The sequence below is a fragment of the Peromyscus maniculatus genome, chromosome 1, assembly GCF_049852395.1.
Source record: "Peromyscus maniculatus bairdii isolate BWxNUB_F1_BW_parent chromosome 1, HU_Pman_BW_mat_3.1, whole genome shotgun sequence".
Classification (NCBI taxonomy): domain Eukaryota; kingdom Metazoa; phylum Chordata; class Mammalia; order Rodentia; family Cricetidae; genus Peromyscus; species Peromyscus maniculatus.
In genome coordinates, this window is record NC_134852.1 from 102,218,530 (window position 1) to 102,235,310 (window position 16,781).

Genomic DNA, 16,781 nt, shown 5'->3' on the forward strand with positions numbered 1-16,781 from the left:
ACAGGGTTTCTCTGTGTAGCTTTGCGCCTTCCCTGGAGCTCACTCGGTAGCCCAGGCTGGCCTCGAACTCACAGAGATCCGCCTGGCTCTGCCTCCCGAGTGCTGGGATTAAAGGCGTGCGTATTTGTTAACAGAAAGACTAAATCCAGTGGCTTAAAGATTTTGACTCTAGCTGGGTGGTGGTGGCGCATACCTTTAATCCTAGCACTCAGGAGGCAAGAGGCAAGAGGCAGGGGGACCTCTATAAATTCGAGGCCAGCCTGGTCTACAGAGCGAGATCCAGGAAAGGCACAAAGCTACACAGAAAAACCCTGTCTGGAAAGACAACAACAACAAAAAAGAGTTTGACTCTAAATCTTAATATTGTTTTGGGACACAGAATTGAACAGCTGACGTCACATCATACTTCACTGTCCCTCTTTTTGGCTGTTCACAATGAAGTATATTTCCTTGAATACATACTTTTTCAGTAGTTCATTCAGAAAATATTTGTCTGAATACACATTGTATACAAGCACTGTTCCTGGGGTAGGATTTTACAAAGCAGTAACAAAGACACCCCCCAATTACTGCCACTGTGAACGTTCGGGTCGGCACTGACTGCGTGTTGCCAGTACCACAACATGCCTGGTGGAGTTCTAGACACGTAGTGGGAATAAACAGCAGGAAGAAGGACAAAAATTGAGATTAATTTACTGCCTGGGAGGAACCCACTCTGAAGCCTTAATTTCCTTAATTCAGTATAGGAATTATACAAATATGCATAGCCCAGGGCTGTTATTAGGGTTCTAGAGGTTGATTACAGTCAGGTCTTGTCCTTGATTCATTGAGAAGTACAGAAGTTGTGTTTTCACATTAATTATGAAAAAGATGTTTATAAGATTGGAAAGACTTTACAGATACATGGGACAGTGTTCACAAAATCCTGGAATCTTGAAGGGACAAGGTTTATTTGAAGAGCAATAAAAATTCTAGTTGGCAAGCACTTAGCAAATACGCAAGGGAGTGGTGTGCTGTAAGGCTCAGAAGATCATTTCAAGTACTCCTCTGCCACCTCTTTTTTAAGCTAATAGAAAATCTGGCATAACATTTTCTTTATTTCTCCAGAGGAAGGTGATCTTTGACCTTTCAAAGTCTGCTTGGCAGGCAAGTGTTTTAGAAATGAGGGCACTGACCTTAAAGAGAGCCCGGTAAGCAAGTCCACAGAGCTAACTTGTAGTCTGTTAGCCTTTGCTGCTTCACTGTATACAAGAGTAAAAATGACCCCCCACCCCCCACACACACACATTCTTGGGGATGAGGAACCAGTACTTAGTCATGCATCAGATTACTTTTAGAAGGGTGCACTCAAACAAGATAATAAATTGCCAAATGAGTACATGACATGCTCATGTTTATAGTCTCTGATAGCACGTGGTAACAGCTCAATGAAAATTTACCCAGTAAGTAAACCTGCAAATGTGTGCTCATCTCCCTGTGAAAAGGTATATAAAATTTTACAATGCTAATCATTATTTCACTGTTCTCAGTATCTCATTGTAGTTATTGGTATAGACACTGTATTCAGCATACACACATGTAACAAGCTGAGAGAAAGATACAACTCTTGATTAGATTCCATCATGTTTGTTATTTAGAAGGGCATAGTGAAGACTAGCTGGCTTGTGTGGAGCCCTAGAAGAAAATGCTGGGCAATCTAATCTGTGCACCTCTCCCAAACATGTTGTCTCTGAAAATGAACAAGTTTCCTCATACACAACCTTCTATGCTGGCATCCCGATGAGCTCTCCCTGCAGCTGTGCAGTCTGAGAGCAGATGTTGCCCTGTCAGGTGTCTTTGATTCTACTTCAGAAACCACAGGAAGCTGGTTGTAGAGAGATCATCAGCACTGTCGGAACAGGGGAATGGCAGCCTACATTGTGCGCTCAGAGAGGAGGCATGGCACTCAGCCTCATTTTAAGGGGGCAGGTGACAAGAGTCTACAGTGGAGTGATGGAAACTGACTGCTGCCTCCTCCCGAACTCCTTCTGCTCTGCCTTGTATCTGGCAATTACTACGATGTTTATGTCATCATTCATTTCGGTATAAAGTTTTTGATGACAAGAGGCATAGACTGACCATTTTGAATGCCATCACCCAAATTAGTGTATAAAACTATGTGTCATATAATAGTTTCAGGTTTCAGTGATTTGAACTAAATTCACACATAGGGACTTGAGGGACAGAGAAGGGAAAGGGGCAGCCAGGGAGATCTGAAATGGTATTTTCTGAGTACCTTGGTGCAAGGAAGTGTTTTTATATTAAGCTGTTTCACTTCATTTTTATAACGATTCTATGTGTTTGACAATAGTATTTCCATTTTGTTGTAAAAAGGGTTGAAATGTCTCAATAAATTGCCTGTAAGCGTATTTCTAGTGCACTGAGATAGAATTCAAATTCATGTTCACCTGACTGTGGAGGCTGTGTTTTTCCTCATGCCTCATAATTACCACTTCCTTTGAAGCAACAGCTAAGATTTACTTCTATCACAGCAAATGCACTTTTACTGTGACGTCAGTCTGCATATGTGAACAGGTTGTATAAATATGTCTGAAAAATTATGTAATTTAAACACAATGGCAATGTTTCCAGTAAATTGCTTGTTTTTTTTTTTTTGTTTTGTTTATTTCTGGTAAAAAAGGAAATTACATTCATTGCCATAGCTTTCTGGAACACTTTATCAAATAATTCATGTGCTTGCAAGTTTATTAATTGAAAGTTCAATTTAAATATTTATTCCTATACAACCAGACCCAAGTGTCATAGGAAACTGAGAGTGGCCTAGTCAAATCAAGGACTGGCCCAACCTGTCTATAGTAAACCAAAGACTTTCCTATGACAATTACAGTGTGTGGACTGACTATGCACTTTGCTTGGACTTTATATTGTGCTAAGATGGATTTCCACAGAGTTACCTGGATAACTTATAACTAATCTTTTCAAAGACCATATGGATGCCACCAATCCTTTTTCCCAATTTGCTGTTCTTGCAAATGAACTCCAGTACTTCCATGGCTATCTTGCAACCTGCATAAGTATATAACATTCTTATATAGAGGGAGGCCATGCCAGTGATGGACAATGAACCTGAACACTTTGCATTGTCAGTCTTGGTATTTGTGGCCAACTGACGTTATTGTTAAAGGAACTTTGAGTTGGGAGTTCTCTAAGTTACAGCTGCTGGAAAATTGGCATGCCCAGACTAAGAAACAAGTAGGCTAGGTCACATCACCAATTCTTATACATCACAGTGTGATACAGAACTCTTTGGAATCTACCTTATCTCATTAGATCTTTTTCTATTCATCTTACTTTCTAGTTGTAGAAGCAGAACTGAGTGTCAGAGTTCAGAAACTTCTTCTGGCTTACAGTTCAACTAAGTACATTGACAGTTGGATTTCTAATACTAAAATGAAAATACCATGCTTTTCAATCTGATTTAGTCTGGGCTAAAAGAAGATCAAGAGCAGATTTAAGATCACCTCTAAGTCCTAATATAAAGTAATAGGTTATTCTAATTTCTGGCTTCATACAATAGCAAAGACTTCCTTTTACTGAGCTACTTTCTGGAATCCAGTAAATAACTAGAGCAGCTAGTGACATCCTTGACTTTTCTTCCTTCCTTTATGTTTCTTTTCTCTTTTGTTCTCTTTCTTTACAGAATCCGATTTATCCCCAATGTTTCCCCAAGCATATCTCTCCCAACTACAACTCTCTACCCATTTTTATGATTTTCTGCTCTGTCTCATCTACCATCTAAGCTCATTAAAGCAAAGGCAGCATCTCATTTATGCACACCTCATTTGTTTGGTAGGCAGTGACCAGTCCGTTCACATTTATAGAACTCGACATGCTTAAGCATTCCATGTGGAAAACTGGAAGACAGAGCTCTTTTTATTATGTTTTGCAGGGTTTTATATATATGCACATTGTTTTCTTTAAATTCAGGATCTAGACAGCAGAAACTTCTGTAGGCAGTCTTCTGGTTTTCCCCTTTCAGATGCTGAATTGTCTTTATTTCACATTTGTTTTTGAGTTGTACCTGGTTACAAAAGAGTGCTTTTTCAAAATCTTTATGTTGTTCTTGTCTTAGTTGGAAAGAACATGGCAACATTAGCTCAGGTGGGAACTTGACTTTGCTTCTTCAAATCTCATTTGGTTTAGTATTTTGGTTTTAAAATGTTTAGGTTTTATTTTTTAAGTAGAAAACTGCTACTGCTACTTTTTTTTTCTTGGACACAGTACTATAAATTCTGTAATTAGTTCAGCTGGAAGTGAAAAGTTCTTCCTGAAAAACTGTATTCATATAGGAGAAGTTTGCAGAAAATATCTTTTTTTCAGTTAAATTTACAGAATTTTTTTCATATTGAAATTTGCTACAGCATGGCACACGAGAAAGAACATTCAAAAAGGTGTCACAAGACCTATATTTTCCAATTCCAGCTGCACCTCAAGTGCATTGTGCTAGAGTTAAAAGGGTTGCCCAATCTTAGCTATTTCTATAGGTAGAAATTACATATTGTCTAATTCAGGTTTCAGTGATTTGATTTGTTTTCAAAATTAACAGTTCATTGATGATCATTTCATCTGTGCTTATTGTTGTTTTGTTATTATTTGTAGTTTTCTATATACTGACAAAAATAAAACATCTACACTTTTACACCTCAATAAAATCCACCCATCTAACTTCTTATGCAATAACTTCACATCAACAACATGTGATTCAACTGTATGAAATGTCTTCTTTTGATGAGCACATGAAGCTATTCTCTAGATGAAGTTAATTCTGACTTATCCAGATACCAAGTTCTTTCTTTTCCCTAAGACCTCAATCTAATATCATGTCACTAAACATCTCTCTTGTCCTACTCAGGCTAATTAATGACAATCTCTTTGGTTCCCCATGCTAATTATACACTAACTACCTCCTCTCTTCTTACAATATCAATGCCTTACTTAAAATTAATCATCATGAAAGGAATAGGTGTGACAAACAAGAAAGAATATAAGAAAACAGAATATAAGTAAATAGAAACAACCAATTTTTGATCATTCTTACTAAATAGTGGGCAGATCAAGCAGTCTCTCCAAGATGCCTCAGAGGTACCAATCAATATAGAACTTCCTGATCTCTAAGAGTGGTGACAAAGAGATGATATGAATTTATTGTCCCAAAGCTTTTGAGAAGATAAATTACTAAATAAAAATATAGTAAAAATCTCTTTGTGATGATTGATCTTAACTGTCAACTTAACCCATTCTAGAATCACCGACAAAGACCACATTAATGAAGAACTGTCTAGATCAGGTTGGCCTGTGTTGGGCATGTCTGAATGTATGGGGAATCCGCTTGATTATGTTAATTGAGGTGGGAAGCAATGCCTATTGTGAACAGCACTGCTCCCTGGGGTTGTGTTTTGGTCTTAAAAGAGAAGTTGCTGAACACAAGTCAGCATGCATTCAGTGATTCTCAGCTCTTGCCTGTGGATGTGACCAGCTGCCTTAAGTTCTGCCTTAACTTCTCTGCAATGATGGACTACAACTTGGAACTGTGAGCCCAATAAATCCTTTCTTCCCTAAGTTTCTTTGTGTCAGGGTATTTTATCACAGCAACAGAAGTGAAGGTAGGATAATAGCTTTTTATTAAAAATGAAATCCGACTTGCCTTAGAGATTGCTAATTATCAATAACATGGGTTACACCCATTACAGCCTTACCTGCTATAATTATTTGAGTATTGATCCCTGTTAGCCCAATCTCACTTGACATTGATGTCTATGCTTTAAAATAACTTACTTTAAGAAGTATTTATTTTATTTTTGAGATGATAATATAGTTACATCATTTCTCCTTCCCTTTCTCCCCCTCCAAACCCTCCAAATACCTTTCCTTGATTTTTCAAATTTGTAGTTTCTTTTTCCATTAGTTGTTGTTATATGCATATATTCTGTATAATGTGACTCGTACATAGGTTTTCAGAGCTGACCATTTGGTGTCAGATAACCAATTGGTGTGTTCTTCTCTGGGGAAGACTATTTCTCCTCTTCTCACATTCCTCAGTTGCCTGTAGTTCTTTGGGTAGGATTATGGCTTCATGGTCTATCAGCTTTGTTTTCTCCAAAAATCTGATTTTATTTGATGAAGAATATGATTTTGAGAACAGAAACCATTTAAATAAGGACTTAAATGTGCCTTTCTTGTGCATTCTACATTAGACTACATTTTCCTTACCAGCAGTAAAAATCTCTCCTAATGAAAAAAAGTTACTAAAAGCTATATATATTCTATTTTACTTTCTCATTTGTTTATTTGAATGATTGATTACACGAATAACTCTTGAGCATCAATTGAACATAAGTTGGGAAAAAGACTTATGCAAACTGGTAGCAAAAATAAATGAAATTCACTGAAACACAGCATATGGAAGCATGAAGAATGAGGGGTTTAGAACAATGAAGATGGATTTGTACCTTAGATTTACCCCTGATCAGTCCCTAACCAGTCTTGAATCTTTGTAATTGTTCGCTATTCTGTTGGGAAATTGGCTTAATGAGGGTAGGGTTTTATTTCTGTCTATCTTGCTTAATATTAATCCATGATATGTATTATAGAGCCTAAGCACACAACTTTGTTCTATGTTTTATATAGGAACATGCATAAAATCCAAAGTACCTTGTTGGTGGGATGCTGTTTGAATGGAAGAGCAGCAAAATCTTCAAAGGGACGTTATTTAAATTAATTCTTAAAGATTCAATAGAACTTTGTGCATAATTAATGTACAATGGTAATGCAAATAATAATCATAATAATAATTAGAATGTAATAACAACAGTTAGCATACTCAGTATCTGATAAGAAGTATTTTAGGGCACTTCGTATATTAAATAATTTAGCTTCTTAAAGATTTTATGTTAAACATCTTTCTAACTCTTACTTTACACATGAAGAAGCTAAGGTAAAAAACACATTTGTCCCCAGTCAATGGGTTACATGGATACAGATATGCTCTTTACTCCTAGCTTCCAGTGTCTTTTTTCTTTAGTGGATGCCATTAGAAACAATGGTAGTCATAATCTTCCACCTCCTTGAATTTGAGGTAGATATAGAATAGACCCTTGCATTGTAAGGCTGAGAATGTAATCAGTGTCACAGAGAAAATACACTGTACAGCTTAGCTAGGGCTTGAACCACACAAAACTTCTGTTGTTTCTATAAAAGATTCCAGGAGGCTGTATTCAGCCTTTAGAATAATGTGATTATTGGGTAAAATAAAGCATTATTATTTTTTTTTAAAGATTTATTTATTTATCATGTATACAGAAGAGGGCACCAGATCTGATTACAGATGGTTGTGAGCCACCATGTGGTTGCTGGGAATTGAACTCAGGACCTCTGGAAGAGCAGTTGGTGCTCTTAACCTCTGAGCCATCTCTCCAGCCCAGAATAAAGCATTATTTAAATGCAACATTATCTATAAAAGTGAGGCACTTTTGTTTACTACGTTAGTTTTGTACTGCTCTATGTGAAATGACTACTTCTACCTTTTGTTTTTATTTTCCTGTGAGATGTGGGAAATAATTCTATGTCCCTTATCCAAGTAATCCATTCTTCAGTCAGATTCATACTGCTTCATCAGTATGCATTTTCAGCTTTAAAACTTTGCTCTTACCTTGGGGTTGGGGAAATGGCTCAGTGAGTATCATGTTTGCTACATAATAATGAGAAGATGAATTTGGATTCTCAGTACCCATGTACCAAGAGCATGGACTCATGTGTGCTTGTAAGGGGATGGAGACAGGGAGATCTATGGGGATTACAGGCCAGCCAGTCTAAAATATTGGTGAGTCAAAATTCAGTGAAAAAAAAAAAAAACAAGGAATAGTGGTAGTGGAAAACACTCAACATTGACCTCTGGCCTCCACACACATGCACACACATACACACACACACACACAACAAGTACACTAACATGTAAACAAACACAGGATAAAAAATTAGGCTGAATCCTTTTCTGATCATACAAAATATTTTTAAATCTCACATAAACATGATACAAATGAACAAATAACTGCTTAAGTGATCTTGGCAAACAGAATAGGGCTTTTTACTTATCCTGAAAAACAAAATGAAAAGAAAGAAATAATTAGAGAATTACCTTAATAAAAAGATCTGTTATTGGCACTTGATAATTTCTCTAGTATATTATTTTAATTCCTCGATTTCAAATCCAAAACACCCTAAGATTTTAATGAATATTATTGAGGTACAGTTTATATATAATGAAAGATGTCATGTAATTTATAATTAAACTTAAGTGGTTACACTTGCCCCTTTTAATCTCTTGGTTTGTCTTTGGCCTAGGAAATAGTAAGATTCTTCCTATCATTATGCATTAACTTTTATTTTCTAGATTTTTGTATCAGTGAGTGGACTTATGCAATTGGTTCACTTTTAACTCGAATAATGATGTAAAGTTTTTCTAATTCAGGTTATGTAATTTATATATTTACCTTCTGACATACATGTAGTAATTTTAGTTTGGGGTGTTATGAAAAAGAGCTGTTATGAACATTAGTGTACATGTCTGAGTGGAGATGCTTCCCTCTCTTATGAGCATCTAGAAATAGATGGCTGAGTATATGGTGCATTCACACTTAACTCTAAGAAATGCCAAACTGTTTTCTCAAAGTGGCTGTGAGAAATCACTTGACAGTCCCATCAGCATTATTTGAGAGTTGAGTGTCACCCATCCTACTCAACATTTGGAGCTACCAAACTCTAATCTTAGCCATTTTATGGTTGTCCAGAGCAACCTCATTGTGGCTCAATTTTAGTTTCCTTCCCTATTAATCTGATATTTTGGCATTTTTATGTCTTGACATTCTAATAACTAAAGTATTCAACTTCTTATAGGAGATGTATCTGTGTTGAGGATCTGAGATGCAAGAGGCCTGAGCATACATTTGAAGGTGATGCTGTGTCTCCAGTGTTGTTTGTGCTTATGGTTTCCTGGATGTGTTCATGTATTGAAATATCAAGCTTTGCATCCTATATGTTTATAGTTTATTGTAGGCTTTACTTCAATATATCTTCTTTAAAATGTATTCCTTAATAGGTGCTCTAGACTTTTAGAATAAAATAATGTTAAATATAAATGCATAGTCTGACATCTATGTTCCTTTTAGCCTTGACTCACTTAAGATTTCCTCTTCTTTCCTGTATCCCCATGATTGCATTGTGATCACAGTCCATTCTATATTCCCAATTTGCTGATGATCAAATATTTGTATATGTACTCTATCTTTTCTACTTGAGTTACCTTACCAAGTCATTTCCACTCTTTCTTCGGGTCTCTACTTGGTTCTTATCACTTGAGAGCCAGGTAGCTTTCTTCAAGGGTCTCTTACCAATCTGCCTTTTCCACTGATCTGTCACCTACACAAGACCAGGACTGTACTGATAACTAACATCCTCACCACTGTGCTCCAACTTTACTACAGTAAATAGCACATAGTATTGACTCAAAAATATTTGTTAAAGGGCTGGGTAGTCAACCATGTGTTTGCTATGTGAGAATGAAGGCATAAGTTCAGATCCCCATACCCATGTGAAACTCTGGTCATACCATGGTACCCTTCATCCTAGCAATGGAGAAAGGAATAATCCAGGGTCTTGTCTTGTTAGCCTTGGTGAATTGACAACCTCCAGGTTCTTCAACAACCCTTTATCAAAAACTGAGACATAGAGAGGTAGAAGACACCTGATGTTCACCTCTGGCCTATGCATGAACATGCCTAGGTGCACATAACTGTATATGCACATATGCCACACGCACACACAGGATATTTTTGAATGAATAAATGAGTGAATAGTAATTGCATACCAAAAGCAGGAGATGATGTGTTGACATTATGAACCAACCAAGCAAAGGTTTTTCTACAGTCAGAGGCTGACAAGTTTAGCAAACATAATTGGATCTTCTAATGCATTATACTTGACATTGACTATCATAATAAAAGAATAATTTTGCATTCTTATAACATGAGTAAGCCACACACTAACACAAAAGATGATTTTGTTTTTTCTTTCCACAAAGATCTTACTTTAAGTAGACAGGGAATGAGAACCTAGCAAGGTTATACTTAAAATTTAGAGCCATCTTGGACTTTAACTACAATGTGTACAGCATATTAAAAGAGATAATTGTGTCATATCTTAAGTTTGTGGTATGTGATTGTGAGAGAGATCTGATGCCTTACAGCTTCAAGGGAGCAATTGTTTCACTGAATAATCATTTCATTTCATTTGGGATGATTAGCTTAGGGCCCCTGTTTACAATATGATAGAGTGGCATTCTTTGCTAAGTAAGTCACCTCATTTAGTTCATACAGCTAGCCAAGCATCTATTGTTAGAATGAAAGGCAGCTGATAAGGAGAGTCTATTTGCAGTAGAGGAGCACTTGGAGACAATATGAAACCATTTAAAATGAGCCATGTTTTTGTTGCAGCCTTCCCATGAATTACTGTTCTCTAAGTTGAACTCTTGATTTAGTTTTTTTTTCTTCTGACAATGAAAAATTTGTCTTTGTTTCACAGATGGGCAAGTGCACTATAAAAATAGAATTGTTGCTTCACAGGAATTTTGCTGTATTTGGTAGATGCTCATTTGAAATTGTTGGGGATTTTTTTGGCTAATTTTGGTGTGTACTGGATGAGTGAATAAGAGAATGAGTGAGTGAGCAAATGTATATTATTAAACACTAATGCATATGAGGTGAGATTTTTTTTAATAGGTACTTTTTCATGTGATCTTTTTTGTAATCTGCATAGGAATCCTACTACTCATACACTGTAATACAATGAACTCCTCCCCTCTTTCAGTGAAGGAGGAAATTACCAAAGAGTCTAAGTGACCAAATCCAAGTTACTCAGCAAGTGTCAAAACCAAGAATTGGAAACCAAGACACAGATACTACTTTTTCAATATCAAAATTAGAACAAAACAATTGGTGACCAACAAGACCTATGAATTCTTTATGTTTAAGCTGAATTTTGCTGCTAAAGATATTCTTACCGGTGCCTCAGAGGATAATGTTTTGAAGTTGCTCTTTGAATAGCAAAAATGCCAAAGTGATGACCATGATGACTGTGGAACTCAACATACTGAGCTGCCACATTGGAGACGAAGACAATGACGTTTTCAGAAAACTTGCTCCTAAAATGCCAAAATTGATTATGCTCAGTGCATGATCCTTTCTTCGGTAATAGGCCTGAACCTTACAAGTAGGAGACTGGGGATAGGGTGATAGTTTGTCAACTTGACACAACACAGAAATCACCTGGGGAAAGTCTCAATGAGTGATTGTATAGATTAAATTTTTTTGTGGGCATGTCTGAGGGAGGTGGTGTTTTGATTGCTTCAACTGAAGTGGGAATACTAAAAGTAGGTGGCAACTTTCCCTGGTATGGGGTCCTGTATTGTTTAAGAGCAAAGAAAGCTAGTAGAGCATTGGGCATGCATGTGTCTTGTTCCCTCTCTGCTCTGGGATATCATGTGACTAGCCTAGAGTTCCTGCCTTGACCTCCCCACAGTGATAGACTCTAATCTAGATTTATAATGTAAAGAGACCCCTTCTTCCCAAAATTGTTTTTGTCAGGTGTTTTATCATAGCAACAGTAATGAAACTACAACAGGATGGATGAGGAGATAAAAATCAACACCAGTTTTCCTGGAGCCCAGTTGGAAGTTACAAAATGGCTGCCTTGTTCCTAAATGAATTAGTTATTATTCAGCTATTTAACTCAAGTACCATCCTACAGCAAGACAATTTGAGGAAAGATTGAGCAAAGGCTTTACATGAAACTCAAGTAAAAGATAACCACTCATTAAATGCGACTGGTCCAGAGGGATCTATACTGGGGGCCAGAGAAGTAGCAATAGACTCCAAAGTCAGAGAGAACACTGAGAGCTCAGATGGGTGAAAGCAGTATGGGGGATATCAGAGTAAGTTTGTGTGAGACCTGACAAGATCCTGACTGAGATGGTGTGTTCATTGGTAAGAGGGACATGGAAGTGCATAGAAAGAACATAAAAAGAGCCTTTGGAGACTTGGAATTACTTGGTAAGTGTAGGAGGTTTATTTCTTTCTGTTAATTTGTTGAAAGAAATACAAGAAAATTGCCAGAATTTAAGTTCTATGTAGCATAAACCAGGTAAGGGTGAAAGATATTTGCTAATATATCTTCTCATTTAAACCTTCTAGAGACCCTGTAATATCATTACCATGTTGCACAACAGAAAATGGCCATTTGGGAAATTTAACTATATTGATCAAGTATTTTTATGGTCCTTAAATGCAATTATTAACACTCAAGCATACATACTTTTCTATTGTTCTGATTTTTAACCAAATTTGTTTAATTAGTGAGTAATCTCTTTGGTAACAGTGAAGTACATGGTAAAAGATACTTTATTTATATTACTTGCTTTATTAGTTAAATGAAAACATTACTACTAAAGATTTAAGCACAATAAGTGAACTTCTATGTGTAGTGTAGAAGAGAAGTCAAAGACTCAAACCATGCAGTTACTGGCAAATTCTAGTGTGTCTGATTGGCCCCTGGACTTGCTTTTTGAATCTCTTACATTTTCCCGGCAAGATCAGGCATGCTCAGTGTGGTATTGCCACAAACTGGGTAATATGTTCTTCATTGGAATTTCATGGAAGAAGCCTTTGAAACACTAATCTGTATTATAGAAAATGAATGAGAATTTGCACAGTCTTAGCTGGTGAATGTCAAGCAGAATGGATCCTCAAGTCACAATGCTTGGCTTCAAACCCTATTCCTATTATCTGACTAAGTTGTAGGCTACTGTTATTTACCCCAGTCTGTTCTCTTCCATCCCTCTAAGAGGATGGTCTTTCTCCACTCACCAGGGTGAGATTAGCTATGATATTATTTGGCTGATAATTGTGTATGTAGGAAGATATTATTATTGTTGTCTGAAGTGAAGTTTTAGGAATGACTCCATATCTAGGGTTTTCCCTTTTTGCATGAGAAGAACATCATGCCCCTAATAGGGGCTGCTCTTCTTTCTATGGAGCATCATGGACCACAGTAAGAGGTAAGCTGTTTAGGACATTCAGCATGAAAAATGAATATATGTGATTGAAAGTCGTTAAAATATTTTGATTAGTTGCTTCATTTAGTTGATTAGTATACCAATTGGTTTGCAAAGCTATTCTTTCTATGATACAGATTTCCCCTTTGGCAAGATTGAGTGATTGTAATGATATAATGGGCTAATGAGCATGCGGTATTTAGGGCAGTGCTCTATTGATAAAAGTTTGTCTAAAGAAAGAAGTCCACATCTGTAGCATTTGCCAGGGTGTGGGGTAAAAATGTTCTTTTTAATTGATCCCAAACTACTGGGAATGGTGTCACTGAATGGGGACTTAGGAGGTCACATGGTCAACCCTACAGAGTAGGATGTGGCTCCAGCACACTGTTGAATTCATAACAGAGCACAGAACAAGAAATACATTAGTCCCTATAAAATAGAAAACACTATAGAAATGTGCATTTGCTGAAAACAAGTGATTACAAAGAAATAGATTCTTAAAGTTCCTTTATATTTGGGGGCCTGAAGAGACGGTTCAGAGACTTTGAACACTGATTGCTCCTCCAGAGGACTGGGGTTCAACTCTCAGCACTCATAAAGCCACTTACAGCTCTCTATCATGCCCATTTCCAGGGATCCAACATCCTCTTCTATACTCCCTGGTGATACAATTGATACACAGGAATACATCCCAGAAAACACCCATGCACATAAAATAAAATAGCTATGAAAATGGCCATCAAAGAAAGAAAAAAAAGTAACTAATCACTGACTCCTACCTTATTCCAACTTCTTATTATGAAAAATAACAATAATAAAAGATTAGATGTATTTGACTGTGCTTTCATTTATAGATAATATTATTTTTGTAAATAAGAATCAATATTGAAGGAAATGTTAGGTAGCATATTTACTAAAATGTATTTGTAATCTACTTTCTATGAATGTGGTAGTTATCAGAAAGAGCTGTAATTGTTACTAATCATTGAAATGTCCAAATAAGGGTAGTTATTTTGATATTGTAATGAACAGATCACATCCTGCCATTCCTTAAAAATATTTCCTCTAAAAATATTGCAAAACACCCCCATGCAGTATATTTTCAAATTGGTACTTTTCAGATCAATAATACAGTGTGTTCATACTTAAGGGGACAGTGCCTCCATTTTGTAACTATAGTGTTACTGACTGTAACGGTGCAGTTCATTGTCATGGACACAGACCCCTACATTCTCTCAACCCTTCAATTTTCTCTGGAGCTATTATTGAGAGACAGGAACTAAGAAAAGGCATTCATCAAATGTCTCTAGAAATATCACATATAAACAGAAATGCATATGTATTTATTGAGAGAAGTATGTGGATAAATGAATTTTTCTTGATAACAGCATAAAAGATGGAAGCAGTTCATGAAATACATATTTTGCTTTGTATTTTGTCATTTGGCCTTATCAATCTGAGCTAGCACAAACTATGAAATGGGAAATAACTTGAGTGTAACAGCCTTTAATGCTGCCCTAGAATAGGAGGTCAGGCTTAACTTGGCAAATTCATCAGGGAAAGACTGTTAGATATTATTGGATCATCACAATATAGAGCATACAATACTTTTGGGGTGTTTGAAATCCAAATTATAGGCTAATGAATAAGGGGATTATATTGTACAACATTTTTAGAATCTATTTTCCCTTGGAAAATGCAGCCACAGTTACAGACACTCTGTAGGTGGAAGCATTCACACACTCACATAATTTATGGTAATAAAGGGGGAAATGCTAAAGTGTATATCTCATCTGTTAACACAACCTTAAGACTACAGAAAACGTCTCATACAGTGTTTTCTTAAAATATGCCTTAGTATATTTAAGAGTGACACACACACACACACACACTTTTCAGTAGTCCCACTCCCCATATGTATGAACACCAAAGCCTAAGTCATGGCTGCCCTCTTCAGTTAGAACCAGGTTTAACTTCTGGTAAATCCCCTGTGGATTTTTGTTCATACTGGATTCCATACTGACTTTGCAAATGTTCTTCATGTCTTAGGCAGAACTCAGAGTCCCCTTACTGGGATTGGGGGATGATTACAAATATGTCTTTCTTGACATCTTCCTTGCCTAAGGAATGAGAATGTAATGTTGGGTGGGAAAAATTAGTGGTTTTTGTTACTATTCAAAGAATTCTATGGAGTTTAGTGTACAATAACTTCCGAGAGGAACATGAGTTGTTTTAAATAGGGGGTGGCAAATGATGGCTTATGAGATATTGCATTTAGCCTAATAACTTCTGGGTTTTGTTTGTTCTTTTGTTCTTGCTGTAACCCTGTAAATCTGGAGAAGTTCCTGGGGTCATCAGAAGCTGATTTTTTTAACTACCTCTCATCAGTTTTCTTGGAACCTACCTTTGTATGGCAGGAGAAAGAGAGACTGTTCTGTAAGACCCAACATAAGGTTTAGAAGAGGAGAACAGAGCTGCTGCTGCCCTGTGCTGAGGCTGAGGTTTAGCCCAGGAGTAGATGGCCAGCTGTTCACCTTGTTCCCCCATCTGTCTCTATTGTCACAATACAAATCAATAGACAAACAAGGCACTCAGACCTTCCATGACTTAGAACCACATACACAGCCCCGGGTCCTTCTTACTCCAAACCTGCCATCTTCTTGCTCTTTCTATCTGCCATCTGTGAGGAATGGTGCCAGGCACCCAGGTGGCACTCAGACAGTTCTACATTTACCCACTTCCTGCCCCTTACACTTTTTTTTATCACTTTCTAAAAATCCTCACTAAGCTCTCTTGCAGCTGTGTAAGCTGCTTGCTAACTTAAAGTCATTTTGCAGTTTTCACAGACTCAGTTATAAAAACAAAACCAAACCAGCCCAAACAATAACGCATCTATTGGTCTTCTCATTCATACTTCTAGAACAGCACAGACACTTCAGTGGCTTCTGGGAGCCTCTAAGAGACCGAGATGCGGGGGGGGGGGGGGAGGGCAGAATGTCCTTCCCTTTTAAATTTGAGAAAAACGTCATCATCAGATAAAGGCTTGGTTCTGAGGTCCCTTTTACAACCCAGGGAGCGAGTGGACTCGCTGACCCAGAAGGCATTAACTAGCAAAATCTTTTGGAACCTAATGCTACACTAGATCTCTTTGCGGGCCACTGTCCCCTCCCCCTTCTCCTATCAGCTCTTCTATGGGGGTGGGGAGGACAGTCCCTTCTCTGCTGGGCGCTGTCCTCTTCCCAGCAACTCAGCCTTTGAGGTTGTCCACCCTGAAGCTGCAATAGTCATGGGGGCCTGTGTGGTCTCGGGGTCACATCCTTTGGGGATGGCCCTCTCACCGAAGTCAGGGAGTTCTTGGTGGCTCCCGGCGGGCGAGCCACCAGGCTGGCGAGCAGCATGTGCCGCTCCCTCCCTCTCCCCGCCCCTCCCTCCCACCTCTCTGGGCCAGCGCTCCCCACGGTGACTCTGGATTGCAGCAGCCAGCCACTGGCTTCTTACCAAATTGGGAACTGCATTATGGCTTTTTTTCTTTCTTTCTTCTTTTTTAAAATTTCCTTCAGAGGGAATAATCTCAGCCCCCTTCAGCTTGCTTGACAATCTAGTGTGACTGGGGCGAGTA

The 16,781-nt window shown here is 37.6% G+C and overlaps 1 protein-coding gene and 1 long non-coding RNA gene across 12 annotated transcripts in view; one reads left to right on the top strand and one right to left on the bottom strand.

The window, feature by feature from the left end:
* The window catches only part of Dlg2 (discs large MAGUK scaffold protein 2), a 1,859,766-nt gene that overhangs the window by 689,066 nt on the left and 1,153,919 nt on the right, over positions 1 to 16,781 (top strand). The window lies entirely within an intron of this gene.
* On the bottom strand, positions 152 to 16,780 carry LOC143267760 (uncharacterized). The gene is made up of 3 exons (XR_013043188.1): positions 16,661 to 16,780; positions 11,114 to 11,254; positions 152 to 8,152 (listed from the first exon to the last, which is right to left on the bottom strand). It is a non-coding gene; the product is annotated as an uncharacterized LOC143267760 (long non-coding RNA).